The following is a 19478-nucleotide window of genomic DNA, read 5'->3' on the forward strand; positions in this document are numbered from 1 at the left end:
GGCCGGCTCCTAACCGTACATTCCTGCCTTTTAAAATAAAGATACTAAGCAAACAAATAATTGATAATAGGAGTAAATTAGAAAGTTGCTTTAAATTACTGATCTATCTGATTCATGAAAGAAAAAAATTGTTTCATATCCTTTTAAATGGAAACCCGGTACTAAAATGGAACCGTAAAGTACTTTTAGCTGTCTGCAATACGGTATTTTTAACCCTGTGGAAACAAGCCCTTTATTGAAAGGAAATTAGAAAGATTAAATTTAAAGGGACACTGAACCCAAAATTTTTCTTTCGTGATTCAGATAGAACGGCAATTTTAAGCAACTTTCTAATTTACTCCTATTATCAATTTTTCTTCGTTCTCTTGCTATCTTTATTTGAAAAAGAAAGTCCGGAACCCTGGACAGCACTTGTTTATTGGTGGATGAATTTTTATATTCATAAAAAATGGGCCGGCATCTAAACTTTACATTCTTGCTTTTCAAATAAAAATGCAAAGAGAATGAAGAACATTTGATAATAGGAGTAAATTAGAAAGTTGTTTAAAATTGCATGTTCTATCTGAATCACAAAAGAACACAATTGGGTTCAGTGTCCCTTTAATGTAGGACATGGGCAAATTATACAGTAGTTTCTGGGAAAAAAACACTTTATTTTACAATATATGATACAGTTTTATACAACAAACATCTTCTGACAAATCCTCTTCAGTCCTTTAAAGGAACAGTTTGCTTGATTGTTTTTGAAATTGTTTAAAAAGATAGATAACGCCTTACTACCAATTCCTCAGTTTTGCACAACCAACATTGTTATATTAATATACTTTATAATCTCTAAGTTTGCCTATTTCTAAGCCCCTGCAGGCTGCCCCTTATCTCAGGGCTTTTTATTAGCTTTTTAAAAACTTGCATAACAGTGCAAGTCCATAGGTGCCGTACAGACAAGATTGTGCTCACTCCTGTGGAAAATGATAATGGTTATACAAGAACCAGCACTGATTGGCTAAAATGCAAGATTGTAAAAAGCACTGAGATAAGGCGCAATGTGCAGCAGATTAGCTACAGGTAATCATAGAGTTAAAAAGTATATTAATATAACTGTTGGTTATGCAAAACTGGGGAATGGGTAATAAATACATTAGCTATCTTTTTAAACAAAAACAATTTTCAAGGAGAGTTTGTTCTTTTTAATATATTTTCTAGTCTGATATTATGCATAATAAACAGTATTTGTGTTTCATTATTGCCATCTAGTGGCTTATTAATATATTACACTAAACCACCAAAATAAACTAATAATGCAAAAATACTCACACACTCTCTATATTATTTTTACAAGTAAATGATGTACTGTGGATTTCTAATTATGTTATACATCATAAAGGTGTTTTTTTTTCTGACACCATATCTTATACTGGGCCAGTTTAAGTATCAACTAATCTCATATTGTTCCACTGAGAACAAAGTAGTTGTCTAGTATTGTTATGGTAGAAGCCGTACCAGCAGGTGTTGCACAAGCATCAGAGAATCCATTTTTTAAAGCAAAAAGGGATCTATAAGGAATCTCTTTTGCATTAGACAGGTACACAGACAATAAATCAGTTTCAGATCATTTGGATTTTTTTAAACAAAAATCAATTTGTTCACTATTTTCTATAGAAAAGATATTCAAGGCAGCACAGGAAAGTTAAACTAGTAGCCACCAGCAGGAAAAAAAAAAGATAATTTTCTTTCATAATGTGGTGAGAGTCCACGAGCCATTACCCCAGGGATTTAACTCCTGGTAACTAGGAGGCGGCAAAGATTCCCAGAACTCGGAGAGCACTTAATCCCTCCAACCTCTCTGGTGTTCCAGTCTTTTTCTTGCCTCCACAGGAGGAAGGTGAAGGATAGAGGTGCTCCAGATTCTTCATTGAGAGGGATCCTCAGACGTATTTGAGACTTGTTATCTCCCTCAGAGAGCTCAATACAAGGACAGAATTGTGTATGGAGTAGAGGGCAATGATAGAATTACACCTTATGGGAGTTAGTCACAATTTTGCCACAGGTGTCACAGGGACCTGTCCCTTAGCCTCTTCCTGTTAGCAAAGTAGAGGGGGGCATCTAAGGTAAGTGCAGCTATTTCATGCACTCACACTTGCTTGTTAATGTACGCCAGGTTTTGTAATGAGCACAAGCATTAATCGAGTTCGGCTCATAATTCTTTCTGATTGCTCACTCAAAAACCTGCCAGCTAATGCACACCTTGCGGAATAGCATGCATTGGGCTACGAAGAGCACGGCAGGTTTGTTAACACGCTCTGGGTTCTTACATACACATGAATCAGAGACAAGAACATTGCTAGAACACTACTTAATTGTATGAAACTGTAAATTTCAAGCATTTCCCACCTGAACAAAAACCCTTTAAGAGTTTTAACCACACAAACTATCTGCTAGATTACAAGTTGTGCGTTAAGGTAAAAAAGCAGCGTTAACAGGTCCTAACACTGCTTTTTTATGCCTGCTGCTATTACAAGTCTTGCAGGTATAGGTGCACCGCACACTTGTTTGGCCTTACCGCAAACCGACTTACATAAAGTTCGTAAACCCTTTTTTCTATGGGACTTCCATAGCACCGGTATTTCAAGTCTGTCCTGGGAGGCCAAAAAGTGAGCGGTACACCCTATACCGACAAGATCTGTAACGCATTCTAAAGTCAGTAGTTATGAGTGTTACACTACAACGCTGTAGCATAAAACGCATAACTAAAGTGCTAAAAAGTACACTAACACCCATAAACTACCAATTAACCCCTAAACCGAGGCCCTCCCGCATCACAAACACTAAAATAAAATGTTTAACCCCTAATCTGCTGCTCCGGACATCGTCGCCACTATAATAAACATATTAACCCCTAAACCGCCGCACTCCCGTCTCGCAAACACTAGTTAAATATTATTAACCCCTAATCTTTCACTCCGGACATCGCCGCAACCTACATTATATTTATTAACCCCTAATCTGCTGCCCCCAACATCGCCGCCACTATTCTAAATGTATTAACCCTTTAATCTTAAGTCTAACCCTAACACCCCCTAACTTAAATATAATTTAAAGAAATCTAAATAAATATTACTATCATTAACTAAATTATTCCTATTTAAAACTAAATACTTACCTATAAAATAAACCCTAAGCTAGCTACAATATAACTAATAGTTACATTGTAGCTAGCTTAGGGTTTATTTTTATTTTACAGGCAAGTTTGTATTTATTTTAACTAGGTAGAATACTTACTAAATAGTTATTAACTATTACTTACTACCTAGTTAAAATAAATACAAATTTACCTGTAAAATAAAACCTAACCTAAGTTACACTAACACCTAACACTACACTACAATTAAATAAATTACCTACATTAAATAAATTAAATTAAATTAGCTAAATCACAAAAAAAACACTAAAATACAGAAAATAAAAAACAAATGACAGATCTTTAAACTAATTACACCTAATTTAAGAGCCCTATCAAAATATAAAAAGCCCCTCCAAAATAAAAAAAAACCCTACCCTAAAATAAACTATCAATAGCCCTTTAAAGGGCCTTTTGCGGGGCATAGCCCCAAAGAAATCAGCTCTTTTACCTGTAAAAAAAAAATACAAACAACCCCCCAACAGTTAAACCCACCACCCACACAACCAACCCCCAAATAAAAGCCTAACTAAAAAACCTAAGCTCCCCATTGTCCTGAAAAGGGCATTTGGATGGGCATTGCCCTTAAAAGGGCATTTAGCTCTATTGCAGGCCCAAAGCCCTAACCTAAAAAATAAACCCACCCAATATGCCCTTAAAAAAATCCTAACACTAACCCCCGAAAATTCACTTACTGGGAGAAGTCTTCATCCAAGCGGCAAGATTTCCTCAACGAAGCTGGCAGAAGTGGTCCTCCAGACGGGCAGAAGTCTTCATCCAGACGGCATCTACTATCTTCATCCATCCGGTGCGGAGCAGGTCCATCTTCAAGACATCCGACGCGGAGCATCCTCTTCTTCCGACGGACTAACGACGAATGAAGGTACCTTTAAATGACGTCATCCAAGATGGCGTCACTTAGATTTCGATAGGCTGATAGAATTCTATCAGCCAATCAGAATTAAGGTAGAAAAAATCCTATTGGCTGATTGGATAAGCCAATAGGATTGAGCTTGCATTCCATTGGCTGATTGGAACAGCCAATAGAATGCGAGCTCAATCCTATTGGCTGATAGGATTAGCCAATAGGATTGAAGTTCAATGCTATTGGCTTATCCAATCAGCCAATATGATTTTTTCTACCTTAATTCCAATTGGCTGATAGAATTCTATCAGCCAATCAGAATCTAAGGGACGCCATCATTTGTCGTTAGTCCGTCGGAAGAAGAGGATGCTCCGCGTCAGATATCTTGAATATGGACACGCTCCGTGCCGGAAGGATGAAGATAGAAGATGCCGTCTGGATGAAGACTTCTGCCCATCTGGAGGACCACTTCTGCTCATCTGGAGGACCACTTCTGCCAGCTTCATTGAGGACTTCTTGCCGCTTGGATGAAGACTTCTCCCGGTAAGTGAATCTTCAGGGGTTAGTGTTAGGATTTTTTTAAGGGTGTATTGGATGGGTTTATTTTTTAGATTAGGGCTTTGGGCCTGCAATAGAGCTAAATGCCCTTTTAAGGGCAATGCCCATCCAAATGCCCTTTTCAGGGCAATGGGGAGCTTAGTTTTTTTTTAGTTAGGCTTTTATTTGGGGGGTTGGTTGTGTGGGTGGTGAGTTTTACTGTTGGGGGTTTGTTTGTATTTTTTTACAGGTAAAAGAGCTGATTTCTTTGGGGCTATGCCCAGCAAAAGGCCCTTTTAAGGGCTATTGATAGTTTAGTTTAGTCTAGGGTTTTTTTATTTTGGGGGGCTTTTTTTTATTTTGATAGGGCTATTAGATTAGGTGTAATTAGTTTAAATATCTCAGAATTTGTTTTTTATTTTGTGTAATTTAGTGTCTTTTTGTGATTTGGCTAAATTAATTTATTTAATTGTATTTAATTTAGGGAATTGATTTAATTGTAGGTGTTAGTGTGATTTGTATTTATTTTAACTAGGTAGTAAGTAATAGTTAATAACTATTTAATAACTATTCTACCTAGTTAAAATAAATTCAAACGTGCCTGTAAAATAAAAATAAACCCTAAGCTAGATACAATGTAACTATTAGTTATATTGTAGCTAGATTAGTGTTTATTTTATAGGTAAGTATGTATTTAGTTTTAAATAGGAATTATTTAGGTAATGATAGTAATTTTATTTAGATTTATTTAAATTATATTTAAGTTAGGGGGTGTTAGGGTTAGACTTAGATTTAGGGGTTAATACATTTAATATAGTTGCAGCGATGTTGGGGGCGGCAGATTAGGGGTTATTAAGTGTAGGTAGGTTGCGGCAACATTGGGGGCGGGAGATTAGGGGTTAATAAATATAATGTAGGTGGTGACGGTGTCCGGAGCGGCAGATTAGGGGTTAATAACAATAATGTAGGTGTCGGGGGCGGCAGATTAGGGGTTATTAAGTGTAAGATTAGGGATTAGGGGTGTTTAGACTCGGGGTTCATGTTAGGGTGTTAGGTGTAAACATAAAATGTGTTTCCCCATAGGAATCAATGGGGCTGCGTTACTGAGTTTTACGCTGCTTTTTTGCAGGTGTTAGAGACTTTTTCTCAGCCGGCTCTTCCCATTGATGTCTATGGGGAAATCGTGCACGAGCACGTATGACCAGCTCACTGCTGACTTGGTATTGGAGTGCGGTATGGAGCTCAATTTTGCTCTACGCTCACTTCTTGCCTTTCAACGTCGGGTTTGTAAAAACCTGTAATACACTGTCAGAAAAAATGTGTAAAAATTGTACCTTTAGGGGTACAACAGCTTGTCACTGGGGCAGTACCCTCAAAGGTACACCTGCTGTACCCTTTAAAATGGGTACAAATTGGTACCCTTGCAGATTCTACCTTTCAAAGGCAAATATGTACCTTTGGTGACTAGATTGGACTTCAGTCATATGGTACCATATTGTACCCTTTAAAAATGGTGCAAAACTGGCCTTTTAAGGGTACTGCCCCAGTGACAAGCCCTTTGTACCTCATGATGGCAAATTTGTACTCAACACAGCATATTACAAATGTTGTTCCATTAAATGTATCATATAACATTGAAATATGCTTTAAATGTGTACTTTTTCAGGCAGTTTTACAATAGCCACACTGCAGCTTTAAAAAAAGTTTGTCTACTTAACTGTAGCCATTCCAAAAACTGCTACAGAACTACCTGATTGAGCAAGGCTAAACAACCAGTTCCAAAATGAACTACTTAATGTATTTTATATCACTCTGTACTAGACTCTAAAAACACCCCATTTAATTTAGGGAGACATGCCACATAAAACATAAATATATAGAAAACATAAAGAAAACAACAGGGAGGGATAAACAATAAAACTCACAACCATACATTGAATTGTTACTCTATGCAAAATATATGCAAAAGTGATTGTACCTTTTTGGGGGGATCAAATGGTACAGACATGGACCCTTTGACAGTTGGAAACATATTTGTACCTTATTTACCGCTAAATGGTGCATATTAGTTCCTTAAGGTGTATTTATGATCCATTGAGGGTACAACCACAGCAGTTGTACCCTAAGTGTTCACAAATGGACCCCAACCGTACCCTTTTTTCTGACAGTGTACCAGCGCTGTAGGTAAATCGGCGGTCAGAAAAAACAGCACAGTAGCACCGCACAGCTCATAACGAAGAACTCGTAATCTGGCCGTATGTTTTTGTGTTGCATAGATTTGTTTGTTTATTTATTTGTGAAAGGGGTAGCTTTTTTTGTGTTTTCAAATAAATACAAAGAATACAGCAAAATTAGTATTATGATTTTTTTTAGTTTGTCCAAATCCAAATGCACATGTCTAGTAAAAATATTACGTGCTGATGGGAGAACAAGAAATATAAAAAGCCTGGATATGGTGCTACTTGATGAATTATTTTATTTCCATTCTGAGGCACATTCAAATTAATTATTTCTTTTATTTTTAAACAAATTGTCTTTCTTCACTACATGTTTAGCCACTACATTTTGTGCTGTCTCACGACTTTGCAGATTAGGAACTGGCCAGTGACTGAAGGATGTCTACGTATGCAGCATCTAATTGGCTTACAGACTATATCATTGAGTCCCGTGGAGCGGGTCACGGCCTTGACGTCACATACGGGTGACCTAACACGTAAAGCAGGGGCAGCAGCATGCTATACCCAGCAATATGGATTCCATTGCAAAGATTTCTCTTGGGCCATATTGTATGCCGGACCTGATACATGGAGGGTTAAAGAGATATTTCAATGCCCTAACAACATCCAGAGAATGCAAAGATCTTTCAGAAGCATTCTTAAGATTCGGACACAAAGAAGGAACAACAGTCTCTGTACCAATGTTGTCTGAAGAAATAACTTAAGGCAAAAAATTAAATGATGTCTGTAAAAAAAAAACTTATCTTGATGAAAAATCAAATAAGGAAGCTCACATTAAAGAGCAGACAATTCAGATATTCTTCTAGGAGAGAATATAGCCAAAAGAAAGAACACTGTACAAGAAAGTAGTTTAATGTCCAATTTACGCATAGGTTCAAAAGGAGGAGCCTGCAAAACCCTTAACACTAGGTTAAGATTCCATGGAGGAGAAATAGGCTTAATAACAGGTTTAGTTTAATACGGACCAAAGCCTGAACCAAACAACCAGGAAGATTAGCAATCCTTCTGTGGAACAAAACTAAAAGAGCTAAAATCTGCCCTTTCAGAGAATTTACAGATAAACCCTTATCTAGGCCATCCTGCAAAAACTGAAGAATCCTAGGAATTCTAAAAAAAATGCCAGGAAAAAAACATGATTTATAAACCAGGAAATGAAGGTTTTTTAAACCTTGTGACAAATCTCCCTAGTAACAGGTTTACGAGCCTAAATCAGAGTTTGACTCACAGAAGCTGAAAAACCGCTATGTCTAAGAACTAAGGGTTCAATTTCCATGTCATCAAGTTTAGAGACTTTAGATCCAGATGGAAAAAAGGACCTTGGGATAGGTCTAACCTCAGAGGAAGAGGCCAAGGAGGGCAACTGGAGATTTGAACCAGATCCAGACCACTCTCCTGGATGTAGAGACTGATGACCGAGAAAGTCTGCCTTCCAATTGTTCACTCCTGGGATGTGAATCACAGAGATTAGACAAGAATTGGCTTCTGCCCAAGAAATAATCCGAGAACACCTCCATCATAGCCAGGGAACTGTGAGTTCCCCCTAATGTTTGACATAAGCTACTGCTGTGACATTGTCTGTATCTAAACAGAGATGACTACATTTTCAACAGAGGCCAAGTCTGAAGGGCCCTGAAACTTGCACAGAGTTCCAGAACATTGATTGGCAACATCCCGAGGATCCCAAAACCCCTGTGCTGTCAGAGAACCCAAACAACTCTCCAACCTGAAAGACTTGCATCTGTAGTGATCACAGTCCAGGTAGAATGAGCAAATGAAGCCCCCTGAATAATAAACTGATCATCCAGCCACCAAGTTAAAGGGACACTGAACCCAATTTTTTTCTTTTGTAATTCATATAGAGCATGCATTTTTAAGCAATTTTCTAATTTACTCCTATTATCAATTTTTCTTCGTTCTCTTGCTATCTTCATTTGAAAAAGAAGGCACCTAAGCTTTTTTTGGTTCAGACCTCTGGACAGCACGTTTTTATTGGTGGATGAATTTATCCACCAATCAGCAAGGACAACCCAGGTTGTTCACCAAAAATAGGCCGGCACCATTGACACAGCACACAAAGCTGAAGAGGCCTCATGTGAAAAATCGAGCAAATGAAATTGCATCTGAAGCTTCAATCATGAGACCTAATACTTCCATACACAGATCCACTGAAGGAAACAAAAGACACTGAAGGCTTAGACAAGCTGAGACCAATCTTAACCATTTCTGCTCTGTTATATAAAGACTCATGGACACTGAGTCTATTTGGAAACCCAGGAAAGTATAACCTTTGTCTGAGGAACCAAAGAACTCTCTGGAAAATTGATCCTTTAACCATGCTATTGAAGAAACAACAAGAGTTGGTTGGTGTGAAATTCTGCTAATGCAAAAGATGGAGCTTGAACCAAAATATCGTCTAGGTAAGGAAAACTACAATACCCTGAGCTCTGATTAGCGACAAAAGGGAACCCAGAACGTTGGTAAATATTCTTGGAGATGTAGACAGACCAAATGGAAAAACAACAAACTGAAAATGCTTGTCTAGAAACGCAAACCTCAGAAACTAGTAATGCTATCTGTGAATTGGAACATATTGGTAAGCATCCTTTAAGCAGTTGTGGACATAAACTGAAATGCTGAACAAAAGGCAGAATTGTTCATTCTGAAAGATGGAATCATTACAAACTTGTTCAGAGTTTTTAGATCCAGAACTGGTCTGAAAGTGTCTTCCTCCTTTGGAACAATGAAGAGATTTTAATTAAATCCCATCCCCTGTTCCTGCAAAGGAACTGGAATAATCACTCCCATTATCTTCCAGTTGTGAGGCAGATTGCAGAAAAGCTTAAGCTTTTACAGGATTCATTTTAACATAGGACAGAAAAAATAACTTCTTCTGGGAGGCCTTGTTCTGAATTCAATTCAATATCCCTGAGAAACAATATTCTGAACCCAGGGATCTGGGACAGACTAAAACCAAGAGGCTTAGGGGCATATTTATCAAGATCTATATGGAGCTTGATGCCCTGTGTTTCTAGCGAGCGTTCAGGCTCGCCGGAAACACAAGTTATGAAGCAGCGGTCTAAAGACCGCTGCTCCATAACCTGTCCGCCTGCTCTGAGACGGCGGACAGACATCGCCAGAAATCAACCCGATCGAATACGAGATTGAGCCTGCCAAAAACCTGACACGCAATAACCTAGTAAACATGCGCTAACCTGACGTGCGCTAACTAAAGGGGGTGCGCTAACCCAACCAGCAAGTAAACCTGGGGTGTGCAAAAGCAGGCTGATGCTCGGAAAACTAAGGGCACAAAAAAAACGGTGCGCACAGAAGCAAGGGAATAGTGAAAGATTTGTCCCAGGGTCATATATAAAAATATTTATACAGTAGACGTGCGCTAACTAAAGGGGGTGCGCTAACCCAACCAGCAAGTAAAATTGGGGTGTGCAAAAGCAGGCTGATGCGCGGAAAACTAAGGGCACAAAAAACGGTGCGCACGGAAGCAAAGGAATAGTGAAAGATTTGTCCCAGGGTCATATATAAAAATATTTATACAGTAGACGTGCGCTAACTAAAGGGGGTGCGCTAACTAAAGGGGGTGCGCTAACCCAACCAGCAAGTAAACCTGGGGTGTGCAAAAGCAGGCTGATGCTCGGAAAACTAAGGGCACAAAAAAAAACGGTGCGCACAGAAGCAAGGGAATAGTGAAAGATTTGTCCCAGGGTCATATATAAAAATATTTATACAGTAGACGTGCGCTAACTAAAGGGGGTGCGCTAACCCAACCAGCAAGTATACCTGGGGTGAGCAAAAGCAGGCTGATGCGCGGAAAACTAAGGGCACAAAAAAAACAGTGCGCCCAGAAGCAAGGGAATAGTGAAAGATTTGTCCCAGGGTCATATATAAAAATATTTATACAGTAGGTAAACTTTTTAAGATAAAAACGTGCCCAAAATATAGCTAATGAGTGTCTCTATGTTTGTTTGTTTTTTCAAAAAAATAAAAATATACTTACCAATAGACACTAATCCAGTAGCAATCAAGTAGCAGAAAGCAAAACAAGTACTGAAACATATCAGCATAGGTAATGGAATAACATAATTTATGTAAGAACTTACCTGATAAATTCATTTCTTTCATATTAGCAAGAGTCCATGAGCTAGTGACGTATGGGATATACATTCCTACCAGGAGGGGCAAAGTTTCCCAAACCTCAAAATGCCTATAAATACACCCCTCACCACACCCACAATTCAGTTTAACGAATAGCCAAGAAGTGGGGTGATAAAAAAGTGCGAAAGCATATAAAATAAGGAATTGGAATAATTGTGCTTTATACAAAATCATAACCACCACAAAAAAAGGGCGGGCCTCATGGACTCTTGCTAATATGAAAGAAATGAATTTATCAGGTAAGTTCTTACATAAATTATGTTTTCTTTCATGTAATTAGCAAGAGTCCATGAGCTAGTGACGTATGGGATAATGATTACCCAAGATGTGGATCTTTCCACACAAGAGTCACTAGAGAGGGAGGGATAAAATAAAGACAGCCAATTCCTGTTGAAAATAATCCACACCCAAAATAAAGTTTAATGAAAAACATAAGCAGAAGATTCAAACTGAAACCGCTGCCTGAAGTACTTTTCTACCAAAAACTGCTTCAGAAGAAGAAAATACATCAAAATGGTAGAATTTAGTAAAAGTATGCAAAGAGGACCAAGTTGCTGCTTTGCAAATCTGATCAACCGAAGCTTCATTCCTAAATGCCCAGGAAGTAGAAACTGACCTAGTAGAATGAGCTGTAATCCTCTGAGGCGGAGTTTTACCCGACTCAACATAGGCAAGATGAATTAAAGATTTCAACCAAGATGCCAAAGAAATGGCAGAAGCTTTCTGGCCTTTTCTAGAACCGGAAAAGATAACAAATAGACTAGAAGTCTTTCGGAAAGATTTAGTAGCTTCAACATAATATTTCAAAGCTCTAACAACATCCAAAAAATGCAACGATTTCTCCTTAGAATTCTTAGGATTAGGACATAATGAAGGAACCACAATTTCTCTACTAATGTTGTTGGAATTCACAACTTTAGGTAAAAATTCAAAAGAAGTTCGCAACACCACCTTATCCTGATGAAAAATCAGAAAAGGAGACTCACAAGAAAGAGCAGATAATTCAGAAACTCTTCTGGCAGAAGAGATAGCCAAAAGGAACAAAACTTTCCAAGAAAGTAATTTAATGTCCAATGAATGCATAGGTTCAAATGGAGGAGCTTGAAGAGCCCCCAGAACCAAATTCAAACTCCAAGGAGGAGAAATTGACTTAATGACAGGCTTTATACGAACCAAAGCTTGTACAAAACAATGAATATCAGGAAGAATAGCAATCTTTCTGTGAAAAAGAACAGAAAGAGCAGAGATTTGTCCTTTCAAGGAACTTGCGGACAAACCCTTATCTAAACCATCCTGAAGAAACTGTAATATTCTCGGTATTCTAAAAGAATGCCAAGAAAAATGATGAGAAAGACACCAAGAAATATAAGTCTTCCAGACTCTATAATATATCTCTCTAGATACAGATTTACGAGCCTGTAACATAGTATTAATCACAGAGTCAGAGAAACCTCTTTGACCAAGAATTAAGCGTTCAATCTCCATACCTTTAAATTTAAGGATTTCAGATCCTGATGGAAAAAAGGACCTTGAGACAGAAGGTCTGGTCTTAACGGAAGAGTCCACGGTTGGCAAGAGGCCATCCGGACAAGATCCGCATACCAAAACCTGTGAGGCCATGCCGGAGCTACCAGCAGAACAAACGAGCATTCCTTCAGAATCTTGGAGATTACTCTTGGAAGAAGAACTAGAGGTGGAAAGATATAGGCAGGATGATACTTCCAAGGAAGTGATAATGCATCCACTGCCTCCGCCTGAGGATCCCGGGATCTGGACAGATACCTGGGAAGTTTCTTGTTTAGATGAGACGCCATCAGATCTATTTCTGGAAGTTCCCACATTTGAACAATCTGAAGAAATACCTCTGGGTGAAGAGACCATTCGCCCGGATGCAACGTTTGGCGACTGAGATAATCCGCTTCCCAATTGTCTATACCTGGGATATGAACCGCAGAGATTAGACAGGAGCTGGATTCCGCCCAAACCAAAATTCGAGATACTTCTTTCATAGCCAGAGGACTGTGAGTCCCTCCTTGATGATTGATGTATGCCACAGATGTGACATTGTCTGTCTGAAAACAAATGAACGATTCTCTCTTCAGAAGAGACCAAAACTGAAGAGCTCTGAAAATTGCACGGAGTTCCAAAATATTGATCGGTAATCTCACCTCCTGAGATTCCCAAACTCCTTGTGCCGTCAGAGATCCCCACACAGCTCCCCAACCTGTGAGACTTGCATCTGTTGAAATTACAGTCCAGGTCGGAAGAACAAAAGAAGCCCCCTGAATTAAACGATGGTGATCTGTCCACCACGTTAGAGAGTGTCGAACAATCGGTTTTAAAGATATTAATTGAGATATCTTTGTGTAATCCTTGCACCATTGATTCAGCATACAGAGCTGAAGAGGTCGCATGTGAAAACGAGCAAAGGGGATCGCGTCCGATGCAACAGTCATAAGACCTAGAATTTCCATGCATAAGGCTACCGAAGGGAATGATTGTGACTGAAGGTTTCGACAAGCTGCAATCAATTTTAGACGTCTCTTGTCTGTTAAAGACAGAGTCATGGACACTGAATCTATCTGGAAACCCAGAAAGGTTACCCTTGTCTGAGGAATCAAAGAACTTTTTGGTAAATTGATCCTCCAACCATGATCTTGAAGAAACAACACAAGTCGATTCGTATGAGATTCTGCTAAATGTAAAGACTGAGCAAGTACCAAGATATCGTCCAAATAAGGAAATACCACAATACCCTGTTCTCTGATTACAGACAGAAGGGCTGCGAGAACCTTTGAAAAAATTCTTGGAGCTGTAGCTAGGCCAAACGGTAGAGCCACAAACTGGTAATGCTTGTCCAGAAAAGAGAATCTCAGGAACTGATAATGATCTGGATGAATCGGAATATGTAGATATGCATCCTGTAAATCTATTGTGGACATATAATTCCCTTGCTGAACAAAAGGCAAGATAGTCCTTACAGTTACCATCTTGAACGTTGGTATCCTTACATAACGATTCAATATTTTTAGATCCAGAACTGGTCTGAAGGAATTCTCCTTCTTTGGTACAATGAAGAGATTTGAATAAAACCCATCCCCTGTTCCGGAACTGGAACTGGCATAATTACTCCAGCCAACTCTAGATCTGAAACACAATTCAGAAATGCTTGAGCTTTCACTGGATTTACTGGGAAACGGGAAAGAAAAAATCTCTTTGCAGGAGGTCTCATCTTGAAACCAATTCTGTACCCTTCTGAAACAATGTTCTGAATCCAAAGATTGTGAACAGAATTGATCCAAATTTCTTTGAAAAAACGTAACCTGCCCCCTACCAGCTGAGCTGGAATGAGGGCCGCACCTTCATGTGGACTTAGAAGCAGGCTTTGCCTTTCTAGCAGGCTTGGATTTATTCCAGACTGGAGATGGTTTCCAAACTGAAACTGCTCCTGAGGATGAAGGATCAGGCTTTTGTTCTTTGTTGAAACGAAAGGAACGAAAACGATTATTAGCCCTGTTTTTACCTTTAGATTTTTTATCCTGTGGTAAAAAAGTTCCTTTCCCACCAGTAACAGTTGAGATAATAGAATCCAACTGAGAACCAAATAATTTGTTACCCTGGAAAGAAATGGAAAGTAGAGTTGATTTAGAAGCCATATCAGCATTCCAAGTCTTAAGCCATAAAGCTCTTCTAGCTAAAATAGCTAGAGACATAAACCAGACATCAACTCTGATAATGTCAAAAATGGCATCACAGATAAAATTATTAGCATGCTGAAGAAGAATAATAATATCATGAGAATCATGATTTGTTACTTGTTGCGCTAAAGTTTCCAACCAAAAAGTTGAAGCTGCAGCAACATCAGCCAATGATATAGCAGGTCTAAGAAGATTACCTGAACACAGATAAGCTTTTCTTAGAAAGGATTCAATTTTCCTATCTAAAGGATCTTTAAACGAAGTACCATCTGACGTAGGAATGGTAGTACGTTTAGCAAGGGTAGAAATAGCCCCATCAACTTTAGGGATTTTGTCCCAAAATTCTAACCTGTCAGACGGTACAGGATATAATTGCTTAAAACGTTTAGAAGGAGTAAATGAATTACCCAATTTATCCCATTCTTTGGAAATTACTGCAGAAATAGCATTAGGAACAGGAAAAACTTCTGGAATAACCACAGGAGATTTAAATACCTTATCTAAACGTTTAGAATTAGTATCAAGAGGACCAGAATCCTCTATTTCTAAAGCAATTAATACTTCTTTAAGTAAAGAACGAATAAATTCCATTTTAAATAAATATGAAGATTTATCAGCATCAATCTCTGAAACAGAATCCTCTGAACCAGAAGAGTCATCAGAATCAGAATGATGATGTTCATTTAAAAATTCATCTGTAGGGAGAGAAGTTTTAAAAGATTTTTTACGTTTACTAGGAGAAATAACAGACATAGCCTTCTTGATGGATTCAGAAACAAAATCTCTTATGTTATCAGGAACATTCTGTACCTTAGATGTTGAAGGAACTGCAACAGACAATGGTACTTTACTAAAGGAAATATTATCTGCATTAACAAGTTTGTCATGACAATTAATACAAACAACAGCCGGAGGAATAGCTACCAAAAGTTTACAGCAGATACACTTAGCTTTGGTAGATCCAGCACTAGACAGCGATTTTCCTGTAGTATCTTCTGACTCAGATGCAATGTGAGACATCTTGCAATATGTAAGAGAAAAAACAACATATAAAGCAAAATTGATCAAATTCCTTAAATGACAGTTTCAGGAATGGGAAAAAATGCCAAAGAACAAGCTTCTAGCAACCAGAAGCAATGAAAAATGAGACTTAAATAATGTGGAGACAAAAGCGACGCCCATATTTTTTAGCGCCAAATAAGACGCCCACATTATTTGGTGCCTAAATGCTTTTGGCGCCAAAAATGACGCCACATCCGGAACGCCGACATTTTTGGCGCAAAATAACGTCAAAAAATGACGCAACTTCCGGCGACACGTATGACGCCGGAAACGGAAAATAATTTTTGCGCCAAAAAAGTCAGCGCCAAGAATGACGCAATAAAATGAAGCATTTTCAGCCCCCGCGAGCCTAACAGCCCACAGGGAAAAAATAGTCAAATTTTTGAAGGTAAGAAAAAATGAATAATTTAAATGCATAATCCCAAATATGAAACTGACTGTCTGAAAAATAAGGAAAGTTGAACATTCTGAGTCAAGGCAAATAAATGTTTGAATACATATATTTAGAACTTTATAAATAAAGTGCCCAACCATAGCTTAGAGTGTCACAGAAAATAAGATTTACTTACCCCAGGACACTCATCTACATGTTTGTAGAAAGCCAAACCAGTACTGAAACGAGAATCAGCAGAGGTAATGGTATATATAAGAGTATAGCGTCGATCTGAAAAGGGAGGTAAGAGATGAATCTCTACGACCGATAACAGAGAACCTATGAAATAGACCCCGTAGAAGGAGATCACTGCATTCAAATAGGCAATACTCTCCTCACATCCCTCTGACATTCACTGCACGCTGAGAGGAAAACCGGGCTCCAACTTGCTGCGGAGCGCATATCAACGTAGAATCTAGCACAAACTTACTTCACCACCTCCATCGGAGGCAAAGTTTGTAAAACTGAATTGTGGGTGTGGTGAGGGGTGTATTTATAGGCATTTTGAGGTTTGGGAAACTTTGCCCCTCCTGGTAGGAATGTATATCCCATACGTCACTAGCTCATGGACTCTTGCTAATTACATGAAAGAAATTAGTATATTTGGAGATCCATAAAGGGAGGCAGAAGACATGTTCCTGCAAGGGTTTATGAAAGATTTCCCATAAGGTGAAACAAAGCATCATAAACAATACCCCAAATACATCCCTCTGACAAGCACTGCACTCTAAGGGGAACGTCCTCAACATAGACTGAAAACATAGACATAGACTGAAAACACCTCTCTCTGAAGAATCACACGCACATGTTCATTCTTCAACCACATCCAGTGGAGGCAAAGTAAAGACTGAAGTATGCGTGAGCTGGGAGGCATTTTATAGTGCTCAACAAAAATGATACGGCTGCACAATGGGTCTCAAGAAAAGTTCAATATTTATTAAAACACATACCTAGGCAGACATGGTAGAACACAAGGCAGGCTGACGTTTTTCGTTTCGCGCCTCTAGTGGTGCTTAATCATAGACTTAGGTAGTGTACAAATTAGACATCTTTATATAGGGAACAAGTGCCCTCACATTTGCCCACTTTGGTGTAAAACGCAGAGTACATAGGAAAAAAGAAAAAAGTAAACATATAATGTCTATCATGTACACTAACTGCACAAAAACCCCTAAAATAATTATCCAATTCATATGATGAGGTAGAAACTTAGATTAAAAATTTAACATATCATTATTAATGATCATAGGATGTCTGCTAAAATTTAAAGTTTGGATTTAAGAACAAAAATTTAGACATAGCTATGTGCTTGACTTGTGATAAAAATAAATATTAACAGTGTGTAGCCTAGATGTGTAACAATGGAAACAATGTGTTAAAAAGGTAACAAAATAGTGGCAGCGCTACTACGCTAAGATCAAATGTGGATCTCTACAAACTCTTAGGTAATAAATTGAGTGAAAAATATAAGTGAAAGTGTATCCAGAAATGTGTATTAAAGCCTTATTTAATACACATTTAATAATTATTTTAAAACCATAACAATTTACCCTTAATTGAGTTTGTTTAGATCTGTACATGACCCTAGCTTATTAGAGCTGTCACTTTATTTTTATCTATTTTTCTACATTAAATTTATCCTGGAGGGGATATTTTAGTGTCCGCTGGGTCCCTCATTATATATTTGGGCGCTCCATCTTTTACCAAAACTTAATAGAAAATTTACCAACATTTGTGAAGTGCAAAGCGTTGAAGTGTTGAGCCACCGTGGAGTCTTTGTTGCAGTTTTTCACATTGTTAAAATGTTCACGAGCCCTGGTGCCCATTTGTCTTGTTGTTTTCCCAACATACTGACAGTGGCAATTCAAGCATTCTAACAGATACACCATGAACGCTGTTCTACAATTGGCATAGAAATCAATAGTATAGAGGGAGTTATCTACTGTGGACCTGAAATCCTTAGCCATGTCCACAATATCACAAGTCAATCAGCCCCTGCCTCCACACTTAAAATTACCCTTTGTAGTGAGCCAAGAACTACCTTTCCTGGTTTTCTGCACTAGTGCTCTGGGGGGTTGGGAATATTTGCCTCCTCCTTGTGGTAGAGAAGAGTAATTCCCAGGAGTAATGGATCATGGACTTTCCCCACCTGTAGGAATGAAATGACCCACATACCTTGCTGAGACCTAAGCCAGGTTTGATTGTGACTATGGAAGAAGATGCAGAATTGCAGTGTATCCATCTGTGTCCAGGTATGGTTGTTGTGGAGAGGGATGCCACTCTTCTGATAGTTGGGGCTATATGAAGAAAGGCCCTGTCGGTTATGTCAGACCATGGGAATTGCAGCCAGTAGCTGTTCCATTATGTAACACTGGAATTTTCTGCCATGTGGACTGCATAGAGTTCTGCAAAGCAGGTATTGACCTCACTGTTTATGATAGCCCTCAGTGGCAGAATAGTGTTTAGTTCTGGTGGGGAACTCTTCAGATAGGTGACCTGGCGTATTGGCAAACAAGTGTTGGGAAATATGGGACAAAACAGGAGACGTGGCTGATGGACATACTTAATACTGCTCTGATCCCAACATGGGAGCATAGACATTACCTTGTTATTACCCAAGGTCAGGAGTAGGGTAAAGGTCCTGCTAGATTCTGTGTTACTCAATATATATTTCTGTTTGCATTAATTATATTCTATGTTACTTTTGTTCATTGCATTATTATTTATTAAATTTTAGGGGTTTGCAAAATGAGAACCTTAGGTTTGAAAGATTTTCGTACAAAAACGCATTCAGACATTAAAGGGACCACTAGATATTTCTTTGCATAATTGTTTTGTAGATGATCCATTTATATAGCCCATCTGGGAGTGTTTTTGTAACAATGTATAGTTTTTCTAATTTTTTTAATAACATTGTGCTGATTTTAACTCCTAACCAAGCCTCAAAGTATCAGATATAGACTCAAATCTACAGACTCCTGCTTGCTCCTTTTTGTGTAATACGTCTTTTCATATGCAGGGGAGAGGTAAGGGGGGAGGGTCTACTCTTTCTGCTTTCTCCGCCCCTTTCAGTGGTTGTCCCAGCCTAACCTCATCAACAGTGCTAAACTGGGAGCTTCTAAGTAAGTTTTTAAATTGGATTTTTAGAGTATCTGTGCACATTCTTCTTTATAGTAGTGTCTATTACATGCAATTATATAACATTGGTGTTTACTGCACTTTAACATGCTTTCGGATGACTTTTACTTGAGATTTGTGTTTCAGGTCTTCCAGGGAGACATTTTATTAGTTAATATAT

This window comes from Bombina bombina, chromosome 6, assembly GCF_027579735.1.
Source record: "Bombina bombina isolate aBomBom1 chromosome 6, aBomBom1.pri, whole genome shotgun sequence".
NCBI lineage: Eukaryota > Metazoa > Chordata > Amphibia > Anura > Bombinatoridae > Bombina > Bombina bombina.